The 20,428-nt window shown below is 35.3% G+C and overlaps 1 long non-coding RNA gene and 1 pseudogene across 1 annotated transcript in view; one reads left to right on the forward strand and one right to left on the reverse strand.

Moving 5' to 3' along the window:
- The window catches only part of LOC144312875 (uncharacterized), a 118,773-nt gene that overhangs the window by 58,174 nt on the left and 40,171 nt on the right, over positions 1-20,428 (forward strand). The gene's annotated exons all lie outside the window — the stretch shown is intronic.
- LOC144311913 (leucine zipper transcription factor-like protein 1) lies at positions 7,126-7,999 on the reverse strand (annotated as a pseudogene).

Here is a 20,428-nt window from a genome sequence, read left to right on the forward strand (position 1 = left end):
TCAGCTATATTTTGCAATAGCAAATGGCAAGTTTTGCTGAGAGAAGCAGTCTTAACTCTCAGAAGGTAGTTCTCCAGAGTCTTATTACACAATAAGAGATTACAGAATCAGCACTTATTCTGGAAATTTGCAAGTTTGTGCTGAAGTGACCCTCCCTAAGCTTTGCGTATTTGGCAAAGAGAATGGGATATAAAAGGCAAACAGAGTTCAGCTATTTATTTCTTTATTAACTAAATGTAACAACCAGAATCCAAGTGATGACTCCATAGCAATGAACCAGTTTTGCTTTGCAAAGATTTGATGAAATATTTGATTATATGATAACAGTTGCCATTACATCACTGAAACTTGAGACAAGTATGAAAGAACAGCACTGTCTTATCGCTTCTAAACACTAGCATAAGTTGTCTTTGATATTGAGTTCTATTTATATGTCTTATGTAGCTAAATTTCTCTGGGAAAAAAAGTTTTATTATGCACTGGACCTTATTCAAGGTGATTTCTGACTTAAAACTCTCTCCTGGGCAACATTCTTAATAATAGTGCCTTCTTGTCCTGCTGATACCCATCTATTCATTAAACCTTTAATCAACTCAAATGTTTGCCTATGCTCCTACAACTTAGCAGCCGGAAGAAGTGATAAAATTGCTCAAAATGGTGCTACTGAAAATTTGTAGACAACTTTCAGATGGATTTTTTCACATCCATTGTCAGTTCTTGTACTAACTCACCAAAGGAGCAATTCCAAATTATTATCATTTTGCTCAAGCACAGTGCACACTCTTGTCTTTAGTGAAGTGGAGGGTTGAGAATTGGGAACTTTCAAATATGGCCAATGAGATTTTATTTTATTTTATTTTATTTTATTTTATTTTATTTATTATTTTTTTAATTTATTTTTTATTGGTGTTCAATTTACTAACATACAGAATAACACCCAGTGCCCGTCACCCATTCACTTCCACCCCCCGCCCTCCTCCCCTTCTACCACCCCTAGTTCGTTTCCCAGAGTTAGCAGTCTTTACGTTCTGTCTCCCTTTCTGATATTTCCCACACATTTCTTCTCCCTTCCCTTATATTCCCTTTCACTATTATTTATATTCCCCAAATGAATGAGAACATATATGTTTGTCCTTCTCCGACTGACTTACTTCACTCAGCATAATACCCTCCAGTTCCATCCACGTTGAAGCAAATGGTGGGTATTTGTCATTTCTAATAGCTGAGTAATATTCCGGCCAATGAGATTTTAAATTGGTGTAATATTTCTTGAAGATTATATTGGCATAAATTATAAAAGATTTAAATACACAGATTTTATTTCTGACCATGATGAAATAATAGTGGCTTCACTTCCTTTTTTTTCACTATTTAACTATTTTTATATCTTCTATATTTTGTATTTGTAAGAGCCTTAAATATAACAGATATCATTCTTTGGCTTGTCACATATATTACAAGTATTTTCTATAATTTCTACTTTGTTTTATGATTTTATTTATTGAGATTGGAGCTAGGGTTAGGCAAGTGAGATGCCTAGGGTGAAAGTTTTAAGATTCTGGTCTTGCATTTGTGTAACCCCAAGAGTGAATGCCTCTTTTTCTTTTCAATATTATAAAATTTTTAAATAATCTCTATACCCAACATGGGGCTCGACTTTATAATCCTGAGATCAAGAGTCACATGCTCCACTGACTGACCCAGTCAGAACCCCAGAGTGATTGCCTCTTTAGGAGTAAGCTGCCAAAAGTTTCACCCAGGTTCTAACTCTATAATTTATGATATTCATATTTTGCTGTAAACAATTAGAAAGTTGAGCAGGCATATGAAATATCTGTTTTTAGTGCAAAATTTGATGTCTAAGAAAAGAAAAACAGTATGTCTGATATCTGTGATTTTCTGCCTGGAGGTACTTTCTGGATCACTGTGCAGGGAGGAGATCCCCCAAAAGTAGGTCAGTTTCACTAAGTTGAAGAAACAGAGGTAAGATTTCATGGTAGTTTAAACAATAGGAAGTGTGACACCTCTGGCTTTGCTTTGTTCTCAAGATTTCTTTGGTTATCCAGGGTCTCCTGTGGTTCCATACAGATTTTAGGATTTTTTTTCCATTTCTGTATAACATGCCATTAGAGGTTTGGTAGGGATTAGGTCAAATCTGTAGATTGCTTTGGATAGGTAGCATGGACATTTTAGCGGTATTGATTCTTTCAGTCCATTAACATAGGGCATCATTCCATTTCTTTGTCTCTTCTTCAGTTTCTTTCATCAGTGTCATAAGATTTTCAATGTGCATATCTCCCGTCTTCTGGGTTAAATTTATTCCTAGGTATTTTATTCTCTTTGATGCTATTGTAAATGTGATTGTTTTCTTAATTTTTTTCAGATAGTTCACTGTTGGTGTATAGAAATGCAACTGATTTTTTTTTTTAATGCAACTGATTTTTGTACGTTTATTTTGTAAGCTAATTTTGTTGGTTCGTTCTTTTTTTTTTTTTTTAGATTTTATTTATTTATTCATGAGGGACACACAGAGAGAGGCAGAGACACAGGCAGAGGGAGAAGCAGGCTCCATGCAGGGAGCCCGATGTGGGACTTGATTCCAGGACTCCAGGATCACAGCCTGGGCTGAAGGCAGAGGCTCAACCGCTGAGCCACCCAGGTGTCCCTTGTTTGTTAGTTCTGATAACTTTTGTGGAGTTGTTAGGGTTTTCTATGTGTAAGATCATGTCATCTGCCAAAAGAGATAGTTTACTTCTTCCTTTCCAATTTGGATGACTTTTACATATTTTTTTCTTGCCTAATTGCTCTGGCTAGGACTTCCAGTAGTATATTGAATAAAGTGGTGAAAATAGGCGTATTTGTCTTCTTCTTGATCCTGGAGGAAAGCTTTTAGCTTTTTACCATTGTGTATGACGTTAACTGTGGGCTTGTCATATGTGACCTTTATTATATTGAGGTACATTCCTTCCATACCTAATCTTTTGTGAGTTTTTGTCATGTATGAATGTGGTATTTTGACAAATGCTTTTTTTGCATCTATTAAGATGATCACATGATTTTCTCCCTTTTTTGTTAATGTGGTGTATCATGTTTATTGATTTGCATATGTGGAACCATTCTTGCATCTTACAGATAAATCCCACTTATTCATGATGTATGACTTTTTAACATATTGTTGAATTTAGTTTGTTATTATTTTGTTGAAATTTTTTTCATCATGTTTATCTGGAATATTGGCTGTAATTTTCTTTTCTTGTAGTGTCCTTATTCAGTTTTGGTGTAAAGATAATACTGGTCTTGTAAAATGAGTTTAAAAGTAATCTCTCCTCTTCAATTTTTTGAAAGAGTTTGTGAAGATTAGTATTAATTCTTTATATGTTTGGTAGGATTATCCAGTGAGTTTTTTTATTTGGTCCTGAGCTTTTCTTTGTTGCGAAGTTTTTGATTACTATTTTAATCTCCTTACTTGTTTCTGGTCTGTTCGGATATTCTACTTTTTCATGATTCAGCTTTGGTAGGTGGTATGTTCCTAGGAATGTATCTATTTATTTTAGATATCCAACTTGTTTGGCATATGATTTTTCATAGTACAGTTGATGCTTGAACAACATGGGTTTGAAGTGCAAGGGTCCACTTACTGGATTTTAAACAGCACAGTATTGTAAATATGTTTTTTCTTCTTTCTGATTTCTTAATAATATTTTCTTTTGGGCAGCCCCGGTGGAGCAGCGGTTTGGCGCCGCCTGCGGCCGGGGGTGTGATCCTGGAGACCTGGGATCGAGTCCTGCGTCAGGCTCCCTGCATGGAACCTGCTTCTCCCTCTGCCTGTGTCTATGCATCTCTGTGTGTGTGTGTGTGTGTGTGTCTCATGAATAAATAAATAAAATCTTTAAAAAAATAATATTTTCTTTTCTCTAACTCATTTTATTGTAAGGATACAGTGTATAATACATATAACATACAAAATATGTGTTAATGACTGTTAATGTTATCAGTAAGGCTCTGTTCAACACTAAGCTATTAGTTAAATTTTTGGGTAGTCAAAAGTTGTACATGAATGTTCTATTGCATAGGGGGTTGGTGCTCTGTTTTTAACCTCCACATTATTCAAGGGTCAAGTGTAATTTCTTAAGCCTTCTTATTTCTGTGGCATCATTTGTAATATATCCTCTTTCATTTATAATTTTATTTGAGTTTTCTCTCTTTTTTTTTCTTAGTCTATATAAAGGTTTGTCAATTTTATTTATTTTTTGCAAAACTCATTCTCAGTTTATTGATCTTTTCTATTGTCCTAGTTTCTATTTTATTTATTTCTGTTCTAATGTTGTTATTTTCTTCCTTTTGCTAACTTTGGGTAGTTTGTTCTTTTTCTGGTTCCTTGAAGTGTAATGTTGGGCTGTATATTTGAGGGCTTTCTTTTTTCTTAATATAGGCATTTATTGTTATATGCTTTCCCTAGAACTGTTTTTTCTGCATCTCATATATTTTGGTATACTGTGTTTGCATTGTTGTTTCTGGATATTTTTTTTATTTCTCTTTCAATTTCTTCTTTGACCCATTGGTTGTCTGGGAGCATGTTGTTTAATTTCCACATATTTGTGAATTTCCCAGTTTTCCTGTAGTCATTGACATATAGTTTTGTACCCAACTATTAGACTTTTATAGAATACTCCACATCTCCACACAACATTAGGAGATTGTTTATGGTTTTCAAGCATACTTGGAATGTCCCATAAGACCATGTGCCGGAACATAAAATAGGTATAAATAATTTTAAAATTATTGAAATAAAAATCATAGAGTATGTTTTTGACCACAACAGAATTAAACTAGAAATTAATGATAAAATATTGTCTGGAAAATTCTTAAGTATTTGGAAATTAATAAACACTTCAGAAAATAACAATCAAAAGGAAGAAATCAATAGGGAAACTAAAAACATTTTAACTTAATGAAAACAAAGGCTTAGGATGTAAAATTTTGTTGGATGCTGCTAGAACAATGCTAGGAGACATTTAAAGGTTAATAGTGTTCATATTAAAGTGAAGAAACATTGAAAATCAATTATCTAAATTTCCATCTTATGAAGCTAGAAAAACAAGAACATGTGAAAGGTAATTTAGAATAAAAGAGGTTATTGAAGATAGAGAATATGGACAACTAATAGAGAAAAATCAAACCAAGAACTGGATGTTTGGAAACATAAGCAAAATTGGCAAACCTCTAGCTAGGAGGTTTGATCAAGGAAAAGGAGGAAGGGACAACTTGCAAATATCAGGAATGAAAGAGAGAATAGCACCACAGATACTACAGAAATTAAAACAACTTTCAAATGTGCATATCCCTAAATCTAGTAAAGAAATTGAGTAAGTAAATTTCTTTCTACAAAGAAAACTCTAGTACCAGGTGGACTTACGGGCGAATTCTACGAAATATTTGAGGATGAGATAATACCAATCATACCAACTCTTTCAGAAAATGGAGTAGAAGGCAATAACTCCCACCTTATTTTATGTGGCCAGCATTACCTTGATTCCAAAACCAAAGAATTACAAAAAATGAAAACTGAAAGGCAAATATCTCTCATGAACATAGATGTAAAAATCCATAATACAATATTAGCAAATTGAATCCAGTTATTTCTGAAAAGGGCAATACACCATGGCCATGTGGAGTTTATCTTAGAAAAATGTTGGTTTAACATAAGAAAATCAATAAGTGTTATTTACCATATGAATAATAAAACATAAAAACAATATAATTATTTCAATAGATGCAGAAGAAATATTTGACAAAGTTTAGCATTCATTTATGATAAAATTATCCAGCAAACTATGAATGGAAGGTAAATTCTATGAAAATATACAATAATTATATTTAAAAAATTTATTACTAAGGTAGAGAATGAAGCTAGGCTGTTCACTTTCACCACTTCTATTATCATTTTATTGAAAAGCTTAACCAGTGCAAAAAGGCAAGAAAATAAAGGAAGAGGTATACACAATGGAAAAAAGAGAAGAAAAACTGTTTTTATTCTCCTATGACATGATTGAATGTGTAGAAATACTAAGGAATCTATACTTACCAGACCTGAAGGAAAATTAGCAAGGTCTTTAGAAACAAGGTTAATATACGAAGGTTAATTGCATTTATATATATTAGCAATAACATTTTGAAAGCAAAATTTCAAATATTTGATTTTATGGCATCAAAATAGAAAATTTTAGTAGTATATCTAACAAAATATGTGCAAAACCTGTATACTGTTACAAACATGGGTAGGAAAATCTAAGTAAGACCTAAATAATTGGAGAATTATGCTGACTGATTGGAAGACTGTTTTGTTACAAAGGTCAGTTCTTCCCATATTGATCCATATAGTCAACCTATTCTCAATCAAAATCCTTGCAAGTGTTTTGGAAGAAATGCACAAATTGATTCATATAAATATATGGGAACAATATATATATTGGTCCACTGGTCAATTGATTCTAATATATATATTATATATATCATATGTATATATATATAGGTCCAATTAATATTCATATGCCAAAGTAATTAAATGGGGGGAAGGAAAATCTTTCTAAACACTAGTGCTGAAAAACTGGATATCCATTTGGGAAAAAATGAATCTAAACCTTTATTTCATACTCATTTACATAACACCCCACAAAATTAACTCTACATGAATCCTATGCCCAAGCATAAAATTTAGAAGTATAAACCTACAGGAAGAAAGTATAAAGAAAATCTTCTGGACTTCAAGTTAGGCATAGATATTTTTTTTTACTTTAACATTTATTGAAATGGTGTACTCTTTATACTAATGCAAAAGGATAAAACTCTTCTTCCCACTCTAAACACCTCTTCTGTACCATAAAGAATTCTTACTGCATTGGAACTAGAACTCTAAAGCTCTCAGCAAAGGAGTTTGGGATGACTGGACAAAATCAGTCAGCAGGTTCCCCTTTTCTCAATTAAAAAATAAGGAGAGGGAGAGGGAATATGACAAATTGCTTCACATATATGCTAGGTAAGAAATAAGAGGTAAGGTAAGAAATATGGAGGTAAGAAATAGTTCATACTTTCACAGTGTCAGCTTCCAGAAGAAATCTTCAGGTTTTAATCTTCAGGTTTGTATTTGGCCAGTCATCTCAGATCTTTGATTTGTTCATTTTTCTTGGTGTGAATCTCTTTCATGTTTCAATAAGCTGTTGTTGTTGGAATTTCTCTTCTAATTCTTTTTTAGCCATCCCCAGCTGCTCCTGAACCCTGAGTAGGTCATGCTTGGCCATTGCTAGATTCTCCTCCAGGGACTTCTGGTTTTCTGTCTTGTCATTAAGTGTCTTCTGAAATTCACTCTTTAAAGCAACAAATGTGTTTTCCAATCATTCAAGTCTTGGGCCTTTATAAAATCCTTGTTATTTCCTTGGTCAAGCTGTAGATCCTGCAGTTCCCCTTCTAGCTTTGACTTCTCATCTAATGCATGTGTTGCCTATATTTCAGTGGCCTTCAGCTGTGACTTCAATTTCTCATTCTCCTTGAAATCTTAAAATTTCCTTGTTCAGAAGTTCTGTTGTTTTACTCTCGTTAAGTGGTGCAAGTTTCGGCTTCGTGATATCTATGATGGGTGTTCTATTTGAAGATGTAAATTCTGCAACTTGTTCTAATAATTCTGTTTTCAAGTTCAGAGATACCTGTCTGTAGCTTGAGGTACCTTCTCAGCTTGTGAGAAAAGCTGCTGCAGAAGTAACACACTGGTATGAGCTGTGTTTATGAGCTCAAACTCCACCTTGCTGTAGACCACAGCGGGCAGCCCTCTCAGGACCTTGGAGACCTCTTCTACAGTGAAGGTCTCCTCTACCAGCCTGCTTTGCTTGACGTCTTGAAGGCAGGAATCTATACTTTTGAGTCTTAAGCCTCTTTTTGAACAAGCAAAATGCATGTACTTAGTAACTTCATTTTGATTGTGCTCATTTAAGCGCAACTCTGCCATGGCGGTAGCAGAGGTTGCAGCCCTGAGAAGCTCCACCAAGCCTATGGTCACTGAGGGTGTTGGGCCAAAAAACATAGGCACAGATTTCTTCCTTCCTTCCTTTCTTTCCTTCCTTCCTTCCTTCCTTCCTTCCTTCCTTCCTTCCTTCCTTCCTTCCTTCCTTCTTTTTTCTTTCTTTCTTTCTTTCATTTATTTGAGAGAGGGGGAGAGAGAGCGTGAGTGCATGAGTAGGGGGAGGGGCAGAGGCAGAGGGAGAAGCAAATTCCCCACTGAGCATGGAGCCTGTGGGGGCAGGGATGGAGGAGGAGGGGGCTCAATCCCAGGGCCCTGAGATCATGATCTAAGCTGAAGTCAGATGCTTGACTGAGTCACCCAGGTGCTCGGGCACAGATTTCTTAAATGGCATACCAAAATCATGATCCATTACAAATTATAAGTTGGTTATTATTAAAATTAAAATCTTTCTTTAATGAGAGATTTAATTTAAATAATTAAAAGGAAAGATACAGACTGAGAAAAAGATTTACAGTACAGATATATTTTTAAAGGATTGTACTCTAGAATTTATAAAGAACACAACTCAATAATAAGACAAACAATTCAGTTAAAAATAGGGAAAAATCTGAGTAGACACTTCAAAAAAGATATAAAAATAGCAAATTAGCATATGAAAAGATGTTTGACAGCGATATTTATTAGGAAAATGCAAATTAAAAGCACAAAAAGATAACACTGTACATCATATCCCAGTAGAATGGCTAAAATTGAATAGACTGACAATATCAAGTGTTGCGAGGATATGGAAGAGCTGAAACTCAGGTTGCTGGTGGAATGTAAAGTAGTAAAACCACTTTGGAACAGTTTGGCAGATTTTTATAAAATTATCTATATATTTACAACACAACCCAGTAATTACGCTCCATAATTTTTTAAAGATTCTATTTATTTATTAGACACACACACACACAGAGGCAGAGACACAGGCAGAGGGAGAAGCAGGCTCCACGCTGGGAGCCTGACGTGGGACTCCATCCTGGGTCTCCAGGATCACACCCTGGGCTGAAGGCAGTGCTAAACCACTGAGCCACCCGGGCTGCCCCACTCCATAATTTCTACCCAAGAGAAACCCACATATCCACTCAGATTTGTGTGTGAATAAAGACATCTTTATTAATAATATCCCAGACTGGAGTTAGCCCAATTTTTCATGACCAGATAAGTGATTAAATAAATTTTGTTTATACCCATGCTACAAAATGCTGTTGAGTATAAAAAAAGAATGGACTATGGATATGTGTAATAATGTGAATGAATCTCAAAAATATGTTGAATGGAAGATGCAAACATAAAAGATTACATACTGTATGATTTCATTTTTGTGAAATTCTACAAAAAGAAAATCAGGTCAATACTGACAGGAAACAAATAATTGATTTCCTAGGGCAAGTGGTGGGGCTAATGTTGACTGTAAATGATCATGAAGAAGCTTTTTATATTGATGTACTCTATATCTTGACTGTGGTGGTAGTCACACGGATGTATTTGTCAAAATTCATTTGTTAAAGCTCATTAAACTGCATGCTTATATTTTTTTTCTGTAAATCAAATCTCTATGAATTTGATCAAGAAGAATTAAATGTAATTATAATTTGAAACAACAATTCCATTTCCCAGAATTTATCATAAGAAGTTGGACAATTGTGAAAAATGTATGAACAAGAATATTTATTCCTGTTGTCTTTGTAATCTTTACAAATCAAATTCAACTCCATTCCCATCAACAGAAGATGGCTGAATAAATCCATAGAATGGATTATTCTGTGGCCATCGGGAAGTGTGAACTAAAGCTGTGTGTATAGTCCAAAGAAGTTGCTTATAATAAAGAAGGAATAATGTATAATGCAGAAGGGATTTGTGCATAAACTGTAAATGTGTATTTATCTCTGTCTAAATATATGTATGTATGCATGTATATTAGAGTTCTCCAGAGAAACAGAATAAGATGTGTGTGTATACAAGTGAGATTTATTTTAGGGACTTGATTAACACAATTATAGATGTGTGATGAGTCTGGTGGGGATACTGTCAGGCTGCAAAGAGTTGCAGTTTTACTCTAAAGGCAGTCTGCTGTAGAATCCAGAACTGCTGTTGCAGATGAAGTCAAAAGACAGTCTAGGGGATCCCTGGGTGGCTCAGCGGTTTGGCGCCTGCCTTTGGCCCAGGGCACGGTCCTGGAGTCCGGGGATCGAGTCCCGCGTGGGGCTCCCGGCATGGAGCCTGCTTCTCCCTCCTCCTGTGTCTCTGCTTCTCTCTCTCTGTGTGTGTCTATCATAAATAAATAAATAAATCTTTAAGAAAAAAAAAAAAAAAAGACAGTCTACTGGAGAAGTCTCTCTTGCTCCGGAGAGGTCCGCCTTTGTTCTATTCAGATCTTCAACCGATTGGATGAGATCCATCCACATGGTGGAGGGCAATGTGCCTTACTAAAAGTTCACCAATTTAAATATAAATCTAATTCAAAACAACCTTACAGAAACATCCAGAATAATGTTTGAATAATGTTTATTATCCAGAATAATATCTGGATACCCTGTAGTCCAGCTGACACGTAAAATTAACAATCACAGTATATGTGTGCTTACCCACAGAAATGTCCTCCCTCCCTTCCTTTCTTCCTTCCTGCCTTCCTCTTTTCTTTCTTATTTAAATTAAATTAGCTAACATCATTAGTCTCAGATGTAGTGTTCAACAGTTTATCAGTTGCATAGTAACACCCAGTGCTCATCACATCACATCCCTTCTTAATGCCCATCACCCAATTACACTGTCCCCTCACCCACCTCCTCTCCAGCAACCCTCAGCTTGTCTCCTATAGTTATGAGTCTGTCATGATTTTTCTTCCTTTCTGATGACTTCCCATTCAGTTTTTCCTCTCTTCCCCTATGATTCTCTGTGCTGTTTCCTATATTCCACATATGAGTGAAACTATATAATTGTCTTTCTCTGACTTATTTCTGTCAGTATAATACCTTCCTGTTTCATCCATGTCCATGCAAATGGTAAGTATTCATCCTTTCTTTTTTTAAAGTTTTTAAAAATTTAAATTCATTTTGCCAACATATAGTATAACACCCCGTGCTCATCATATCACGTGCTCTCCTCAATGCCTGTCACCCAGTTATCCCATCCCTCCACCCACCTCTCCTTCCACAACCATTTGTTTGCTTCCTAGAGTCAGGAGTGTCTCATGGTTTGTCCTCTCTAATTTTTCCCCACAGTTTCCCCTCCTTCCCTTATGGTCACTTTCACTATTTCTTATATTCCACATATGAGTGAAATCATATAATTGTCTTTCTCTAATTGGTTTATTTCTCTCAGCATAATATCCCCCAGTTCCATCCACGTCAATGTATTCATCCTATATACCACATCTTCTTCATCCATTCATCTATTGATGGACATCTCTGCTCTTTCTACAGTTTGGCTATTGTGGACTTTGTTGTTATGAACATTGGGTACAGGTGCCCCTCTAGACCACTGCATTTGTATCTTTGTGGTAAATATTTAGTAGTGCAATTGCTGGGTCATAGGGTAGCTCTATTTTTAACTTCTTGAGGAATCATCATACTGTTTTCCAGAGAGGCCATACCAGCTTGCATTCTCACCAACACTGTAAAAGGGTTCCTCTTTCTCTGCAACTTCACCAACATTTGCTGTTTCCTATCTTGTTAATTTTAGCCATTCTGACTGGTGTGAGGTGGTATCTTATTGTGGTTTTGACTTGTATTTCCCTGATACCAAGTGATGTAGAGCATTGTTTCATGTGTCCCTTGGGCATGTGTGTGTCTTCTTTGGAGAAATGTCTGTTTACATCTTTTGCTCGTTTCTTGACTGAATTATTTGTTTTTTTGAGGGTGTTGAGTTTGATAAGTTCTCTATAGATCTTGGATACTAGCCTTTTATCTAATATGTTATTTGCAAATATCTTCTCCCATTCTGTAGGTTGCCTTTTAGTTTTGTTGACTGTTTCCTTTGCTGTGCAAAAACTTTATCTTGATGAAATCTCATGTTTGCTTTTGTTTCTCTTGCCTTTGGAGATGTGTCTAGCAAGAAGTTGCTGTGGCCAAGGTCAAAGAGGTTGCTGCCTTTGTTCTCCTGTAGGATCCTGATGGTTTCCTGTCTCACATTTAGGTCTTTCAACCATTTTGAGTTTATCTTTATGTATGGTGTAAGAGAATGGTGCAGTTTCATTCTTCTGCATGTGGCTGTCTAATTTTCCAAGCACCATTTATTGAAGAGACTGTCCTTTTTCCATTGGATAATCTTTCTTGCTTTGTCAAAGATTAGTTGACTATAGAGTTGAGGGTCAATTTCTGGGTTCTCTATTCTGTTCCATTGATCTATGTGTCTTTTTTTGTGCCAGTACCATGTTGTCTTGATGATCACAGCTTTACAATATAGCTTGAAGTCAGGCATTGTGATGCCCCCCAGATTTGGTTTTCTTTTTCAACATTCCTCTGGCTATTTGGGGTCTTTTGTGGTTCCATACACATTTTAGGATTATTCGTTCCAGCTCTGTGAAAAATGTTGACAGTATTTTAATAGGGATTGCACTGAATGTGTAGATTGCTTTGGGTAGCATAGACATTTTAACAATGTTTATTCACTTCTTTTTCTTTTAATGGTTTTGCACTGATTTTTTTAAACCAAAAGCATTTTGATATAATCAGAAAAAATCATCAATATAAATCTAGTCTGCTTTTAAAACTTTTTCATTGTATTATTTTTATTGAGATATAATAGTAATTGATGCATAGCATTATGTAAGTTTAAGGTGCATACAGAGTGTTGATTTGATAAATTTATATATTGCATTTATTTTGCCTTTATTGTATAAAATATACATAACAATATTTACCATTTTAACTATTTAAAAATATTTTATTTATTTATTCATGAGAGATACAGAGTGAGAGGCAGAGACATAGGCAAAGGGAGAATCAGGCTCCCAACAGGGAGCCGGATACAGAACTGGATCCCAGGACCCTGGGATCATGACCTGAGCCAAAGGCAGACACTCAACCACTGAGCCACCCAGATGCCCTGATTTTAACTATTTTTAAGTGTACGGTCCAGTGGCATTAAGTAAATTTACATTATTGTGCAATCATCACCACTAACCATCTATAGAACTTTTTCATCTTCCTAAACTGAATCTATTTGTTTTGTTTTTAAGTTTTTATTTCAATTCCAGTTAGTTAACATAGTGTTATATTAGTTTCAGGTATCTAATATTCAACAATTCCATATATCACCTGGTACTCATCATAATGAGTACACTCCTTAATCCCCATCACCTATTTAACCCATCCCCCTACCAACCTTCCCTCTGGTAATCATCAGTTTGTTCTCTATAGTTAAGAGTCTGTTTCTTGGTTTGTCTCTCCCTCTTTCTTTTTTTCCCTTTGCTTGTTTCTTTAGTTTGTTAAATTCCACATAATAGTGAAATCATATGGTATTTGTCTTTCTCTGACTTATTTTGCTTAGTATTATACTTTCTAGCTCCATTCATGTTGTTGCAAATGGCAAGATTTTGTTCTTTTTTTGTGGCCAAATAATATTCCAGTGTGTGTGTGTGTGTGTGTGTGTGTGTGTGTATAGATATCTCTATCTATCTATCATCTATCTATCTATCTATCTATCTATCTATCTATCATCTATCTATACACTGCATCTTTTTATCCATTCATAATTGATAGACATTTGGGCTGTTCCCATAATTTGTAAATAGTGCTGCTAAACACATAAGAGTTAACGTATTCCTTTGAATCTGTTTTTTTTTTTTTTTTTTTTAGTCTTTGAATAAATACCCCGTAGTGAGATTCCTGGATTTTAGGGTAATTCTATTTTTAACTTTTTGAGGAACTTCCATACTCTTTCCCATAGTGGCTGCACCAGTTTGCATTTCCACCAACAGTGCATGAATGTTCCTTTTTTCCCACATCCTTGCCGTATTGTTGATTCTAACCATTCTGATAGATATGAGGTGATATCTTATTGTACTTTTGGTTTGTATTTCCCTGATGGTGCTTACCATGGGTATATTTTTATGTGTCTGGTGGCTGTCTGTTATGTCTTCTTTGGAGAAATGTTCATATCTTCTGTCCATTTTTAATTAGATTACTTGTTTTTTGGGTATTCAGTTTTATAAGGTCTTTATTTTAGATACTAACCTTTTATTGGATATATCACTTGGAAATATCTTATCCCATTCTGTAGGTTGCTTTTTAGTTTTGTTGATTGTTTCCTTTGCTGGGCAAATGCTTTCTATTTTGATGAAGTCCCAATACTTCATTTTTGTTTTTTCCCTTTGCCTCAGGAGACATATTTAGAAAAAAGTTCCTACAGCCAATGTCAAAGAAGTTACTGCCTGTGTTCTTTTCTAGGATTTTTATGGTTAGAGGTCTGACATTTAGGCCTTTAATCCATTTTAATTTATTTTGTGTGTAGTGTAAGAAAGTTGTCCAGTTTTACCTTTCTTTTTCATGTTGTAGACCAATTTTCCTAACACCATTTATTGAAAAGACTGATCCATTGGATATTGTTTCCTGCTTTATTGAAGATTAATTACCCATATAATTGGGAGTTTACTTCTGGGTTTTCTATTTAATTCTGTCAATCTAAATATCTATTTTTTTGTGCCAGTATAATACTGTTTTGATTGCTACAGCTTTGTAATATCACTTGAAGTCTGAAATTGTGATGCCTCCAGCTTTTCTTTTCCTTTTCAAGATTGCTTTAGTTATTCGAGGTCTTTGTAATTCCATGAAAAATTTTAGGATTCTTCTAGTTCTGTGAAAAATGCTGGTGGTATTTTGACAGGGATTGCATTAAATATGTAGATTGCTTTGGGTACTATAGATATTTTAACAATATTTGTTCTTCTAATCCATGATCATGGAATGTTTTTCCATCTCTTCGTGTCTTCCTCAATTTCTTTCATAAGTGTTCTGTAGTTTTAAGAGTACAGATCCTTTACCTCTGTGGGCAGGTTTATTCCTAGATATCTTATGGCTTTTGATGCATTTGTAAATGAGATCAATTATTATGTTGAGGTATATTCCCTGTAGACCTACTTTGTTGAGGTTTTTTTTTTTTTTTTATCATGGATGGATGTAGTGCTTCGTCAAATGTTTTTTCTGCATCTATTGATATAATCATATGATTCTTACCCTTTATCTTATTGATATGATGTATCATGTTGATTGATTTGCAAATATTGAACCACCCTTGCAACCCAGGAATAAATACCATTTGATTGTGGTGACAATACATTAAATACCTGTAAGTTGGATTCACTTTCCTAGTAGTTTGTTGAAGATTTTTGCATCTGTATTCATCAGGGATATTGGCTTGTAGTTCTCTCTCTTTTTTTTAAATTTTTTAAAAAATTTATTTATGATAGTCACAGAGAGAGAGAGAAAGGCAGAGACACAGGCAGAGGGAGAAGCAGGCTCCATGCACCGGGAGCCCGACGTGGGATTCAATCCCGAGTCTCCAGGATCGCGTCCTGGGCCAAAGGCTGGCGCTAAACTGCTGTGCCACCCAGGGATCCCTGTAGTTCTCTTTTTTATTAGTGTCTTTATCTCATTTTGGTATCATGGTGATTCTGGCCTCATAGAATGAATTTGGAAGTTTTGCTTCCTTTTATACTTTTTTTGGAATAGTTTGATAAGAATAGTTATTAACTCTTTAAATGTTTGGTAGAATTTGCCTGTGAAACTGTCTAGTCCTGGACTTTTGTTTGTTGGGAGTTTTTATTTTTATTTTTTATTTTTTAAAGTTTTTTTTTAATTTTTATTTATTTATGATAGTCACACAGAGAGAGAGAGAGAGAGGCAGAGACATAGGCAGAGGGAGAAGCAGGCTCCATGCACCGGGAGCCCGACGTGGGATTCGATCCCGGATCTCCAGGATCGCGCCCTGGGCCAAAGGCAGGTGCCAAACCGCTGCGCCACCCAGGGATCCCTGTTGTTAGTTTTTAAATTAGTGATTCAATTTATTTGCTGGTAATTGATCTGTTCAAATTTCCTATTTCTTCCTCTTTTAGTTTTGATAGTTTATATGTTTCTAGGAATTTATCCATTTCTTCTAGGTGGTCCAATTTTTTGGCATATAGTTTTTTATAATAATCTCTTATAATTGTATTTCTGTGGTTTTGGCTGTTATTTCCCCTCTCCCATTTGTGATTTTATTATTGTAGTCTGTTCTCCTTTTTTCTTGATAATTCTGGCTCGAGGTTTATAAATCCCCCCCCCGCCCCCCCGGCAGAACCAGTTCCTGGTTTCATTGATCTGTCCTCTTGTTTTTTTTGGTATCTGTATCATTCATTTCTGCTTCAATCTTTACTATTTTCTTCCTTCTGCTGGTTTTAGGTTTTGTTTGTTATTTTTCTAGCTCCCTTCAGTGTAAAGTTAGTTTGAGATTTTTCTTGCTTCTTGAAGTAGGCCTGTATTGTTATAAACTTCCCTCCTAGAACCATTTTTACTGTATGCCAAAGGTTTTGGACCATTGTGTTTTCATTTTAAGTTCTTTCCATGTATTTTTAAATTTCTTCTTTTATTTCGTGATTGACCAATTCAGTGTTTAGTAGGATATTATTTAGTCTCCATGTATTTGTGGTCTTTCCATATTTTTTCTTGTGGTTGACTTTAGTTTCATAGCACTGTGGTCAGAAAAGATGTATGGGAAGACTTCAAACTTCTTGAATTTGTTTTGTGGCTTAATATATGATCTGTTCTGGAGAATGTTCCATGTGTCCTTGAAAAGAATGTGTGTTCTGCTGTTTTAGGATGGGATGTCCTGAATATATATTTTAAAAACACCTGTTCTGGTGTGTCATTCAAAGACACTATTTACTTGTTGATTTTCTGTTTAGGTGATCTGTTCATTGATGTAAGTGGGGTATTAAAGTTCCCTACTATTATTGCTTTATTATGTATTAGTTCCTTTATGTTTGTTATTAACTGTTTTATGTGTTATCAGGTGCATATGTGTTAATATGTTGGATGCATAAATATTTACAATTATCTCTTTTTGTTACATTTTACTGTTTATTATTATAGTGTCCCTCTTTGTCTCTTGTTATAGTCTTTGTTTTAAAGTCTATTTTGTTCAATATAAGTATATAAGTGTTGCTACTCTTTCTTTTGCCACCCATTTACTTGATAGATGTTTGCCCATCACCTCCTCACTTTCAATCTGCAGACATCTTGGGTCTAAAAGGAGTCTTTTGTAGGCAGCATATAGATGGGTTTTGTTTTTATAATCCATTCTGTTTTTTCATTGAAGAGTTTAGCCCATTTCCAGTCAAAGTAATTATTGATAGATATCTATTTATGTCATTTTGTTGTTTTGTGGTTGTTTCTAAAGATTTTCTCTGATCCTTTCTTGTCTTTCTTTCATAGTTTGCTAATTTTACTGACATGCTTGGCTTTCTTTTTCTTTGCATATTAGTAGTTTTTGCTGTGTAGTTAGGATTATATTTATATATAACCTCTTCTGCAAATAGCAGTCTATATTAAGTTAATGGTTGTTTACATTTGAACCCATTCTTTACCCCTCTCCTCTCCACATTTTAGATATATACAATCATACTTTATACCTTTTATTCTGTGAATTCCTTTATTTTTTTAACAGAAATATTCAATTTTACTGCTTTTGTGTTTCCTGCCTTCATACTGTCACTTTTGGTATCTTCTTTCCACTCAAAGAGTCCCCTTTAATATTTCTTGAAGGGCTGATTTAGTGATCATGAGCTCCTTTAGTTTTTGTTTGTCTGGGAAACTCTTTATCTCTCTATTCTGAATGATAGCTTTACTGAGTAGAGTATTCTTGGCTGCAGATTTTTGCCATTCAGCACTTTGAATATATCATGCCCATCCCTTCTAGCTTGGAAAGTTTCCACTGAAAAATCCCCTTCTAGCCTTATGGGGCTTCCCTCGTATGTTACTGTCCTTTTTTTTTTTGTCTAATTGCTTTAATTTTTTTTCTTTATCACTATATTTCACCAAATAATTAAAACATGTCTTGATGTAGATCTGCTTTTGTTGGTTTTGTTGGGGGTTCTCTTTACCTCCCGGATCTGGATATCTGTTTTCTTCCCCAGATTAGGGAAGTTTTCAGTTTTTTTTATTTATTTATTTATTTATTTATTTATTTATTTATTTATTTATTTATGAGAGCAAGCGAGCAGAAGCAGGGAGATAGGGGAGAGGAAGAAGGAGGTTCCCCATTGAGCAGGGAGCTTGATGCAGGGTTGGATCCCAGGACTCTGGGGTCCTGACCAGAGCTGAAGGCAAATGTTTAACTGACTGAGCCATCCAGGTGACCCTCAGCTATTATTTCTTCAAATAAATTGTCCCCTTTTCTCTCTCTTCTTTTTCTGGGACTCCTATAATATGAATGTTACTATATTTGATAGAGTTACTCAGTTCCCTGCCCATTGTTGTTTTCTATCCATAATTCCTTTTTCTCTCTTTTGTTCATGATTGTTTTTCATTACTGTGTCTTCTAGGCCATTAGTTCATTCCTCTGCTTCTTCCAGCTTGTTGTTCATTCTATCAAGTATGTTTCTTTTTTTTTTTCTATCAAGCTTGTTTCTAATGTCATTTGTTGCACTCTTCATCTCTGATTGATTCTGTTTATCTTTGTGTTAAGGGTCTCACTAATTTTTCCCCCTCTTTTCTCAAATCCAGTGAATGTTCTTATGATCATTGCTTTTAATACTCTATCAGGAATGTTACTGATATCTGTTTCAGTTAGATCTATGGGTGTGGCCACAGATTCCAAATGTATTTGGAATACATTTCTCAGTCTTTTCATTTTGTCTAAGTCTCTGTGCCTGTTTCTCTGTGTTAGAAAAGTCAGCTACATCTTCTGTTCTTGAGGGTAATGGCCTTATGAAGATTGGTCCTATAGTGCCCTGCTGTGTAGGGTACCCTCTTCACCAGGAGTGTCTCCAATGTGTGCTGTGTATGCTTTGCTGTTTTATCCTGGCCACTATAACCTGCAGGCCATTCATCTTCAGAGGTTCTCTTTGCATATTGTGAGCAATGTATTGTCCCTGGCCTGAATGTGGCACTTTTTAACTAGGTATGCTGGTATATTTGTGAGTTGAAATCTGTTGCTACCACACCACTGGAACAAAGGCCTCACACAACTCCAAGGTTGAGCAAGGCAATGTGAACAGGGGTTTGGGCTGGTCTTCTGGAGACAGGAAACTGCCTCCTCTCCAAGAGAAGCACAGCGCTCTTTGGGCTTTATCTCACCCAAGCCCTTTAAAACTCCAGGTTTAATTTATTTTGATTTGAATTAAATTTAGTTAACATATATAGTGTATTGTTAGTGTAGTATCTGTATATCTGTGATAGACATATGGGCTTTTTCCATATTTTGGTTATTGTGGACATTGCTGCTATAAAAATAGACTGCATGTACCCCTTTGAATGACCATTTTTGTATTCTTTGGATAAATACCTGAATCATAGGGTAGCTCTATTTCTAACGTTTTGAGGAACCTCCATACTGTTTTCCAGAATGACTGCACCAGTTTCCATTCCCACCAACAGTATAAGAAGGTTCCCCTTTCTCTGCATTCTCACCAACATCAGTTGTTTCCTGAGTTGTTAATTTTAGCCGTTCTGACTGGTGTAAGGTGGTATCTCACTGTGTTTCCCTGATGGCAAGTGGTGCAGAGCATTTTCTCGTGTGCTTGTTGGCCATGTCTATGTCTTCTTCTGTGAAATTTCTGTTCATGTCTTTTGCCCATTTCATAATTGGATTGTTTGTTTCTTTGCTGTTGAGTTTAATAAATTCTTTCTAGATCTTGGATACTAGCCCTTTATCTGCTATGTCATTTGCAAATATCTTCTCCCATTCTGTAGGTTGTCTTTAAGTTTTGTTGACTGTTTCTTTTGCTGTGCAAAAGCTTTTTTTTAATCTTTTTTTTTCAATTAGCTTTTTTTAAATCTTGATTAAGTCCCAGTAATTCATTTTTGCTTTTGTTTCCCTTGCCTTCATAGATGTATCTTGCAAGAAGTTACTGTGGCCAAGTTCACAAAGGGTGTTGCCTGTGTTCTTCTCTAGGATTTTGATGGATTCTTGTCTCACACTTAGATCTTTCATCCATTTTGAGTTTATCTTTGTGTATGGTGTAAGAGAATGGTCCAGTTTCATTCTTCTGCAAGTGGCTGTCCAATTTTCCCAGCACCATTTATTGAAGAGATTGTCCTCTTTCCAGTGGATAGTCTTTCCTACTTTGTCGAATATTAGTTGACCATAATGTTGAGGGCCCATTACTGGGTTCTCTATTCTGTTCCATTGATCTATGTGTCTGTTTTTGTGCCAGCACCACACTGTCTTGATGAC

The sequence above is a fragment of the Canis aureus genome, chromosome 4, assembly GCF_053574225.1.
Source record: "Canis aureus isolate CA01 chromosome 4, VMU_Caureus_v.1.0, whole genome shotgun sequence".
Lineage (NCBI taxonomy): Eukaryota > Metazoa > Chordata > Mammalia > Carnivora > Canidae > Canis > Canis aureus.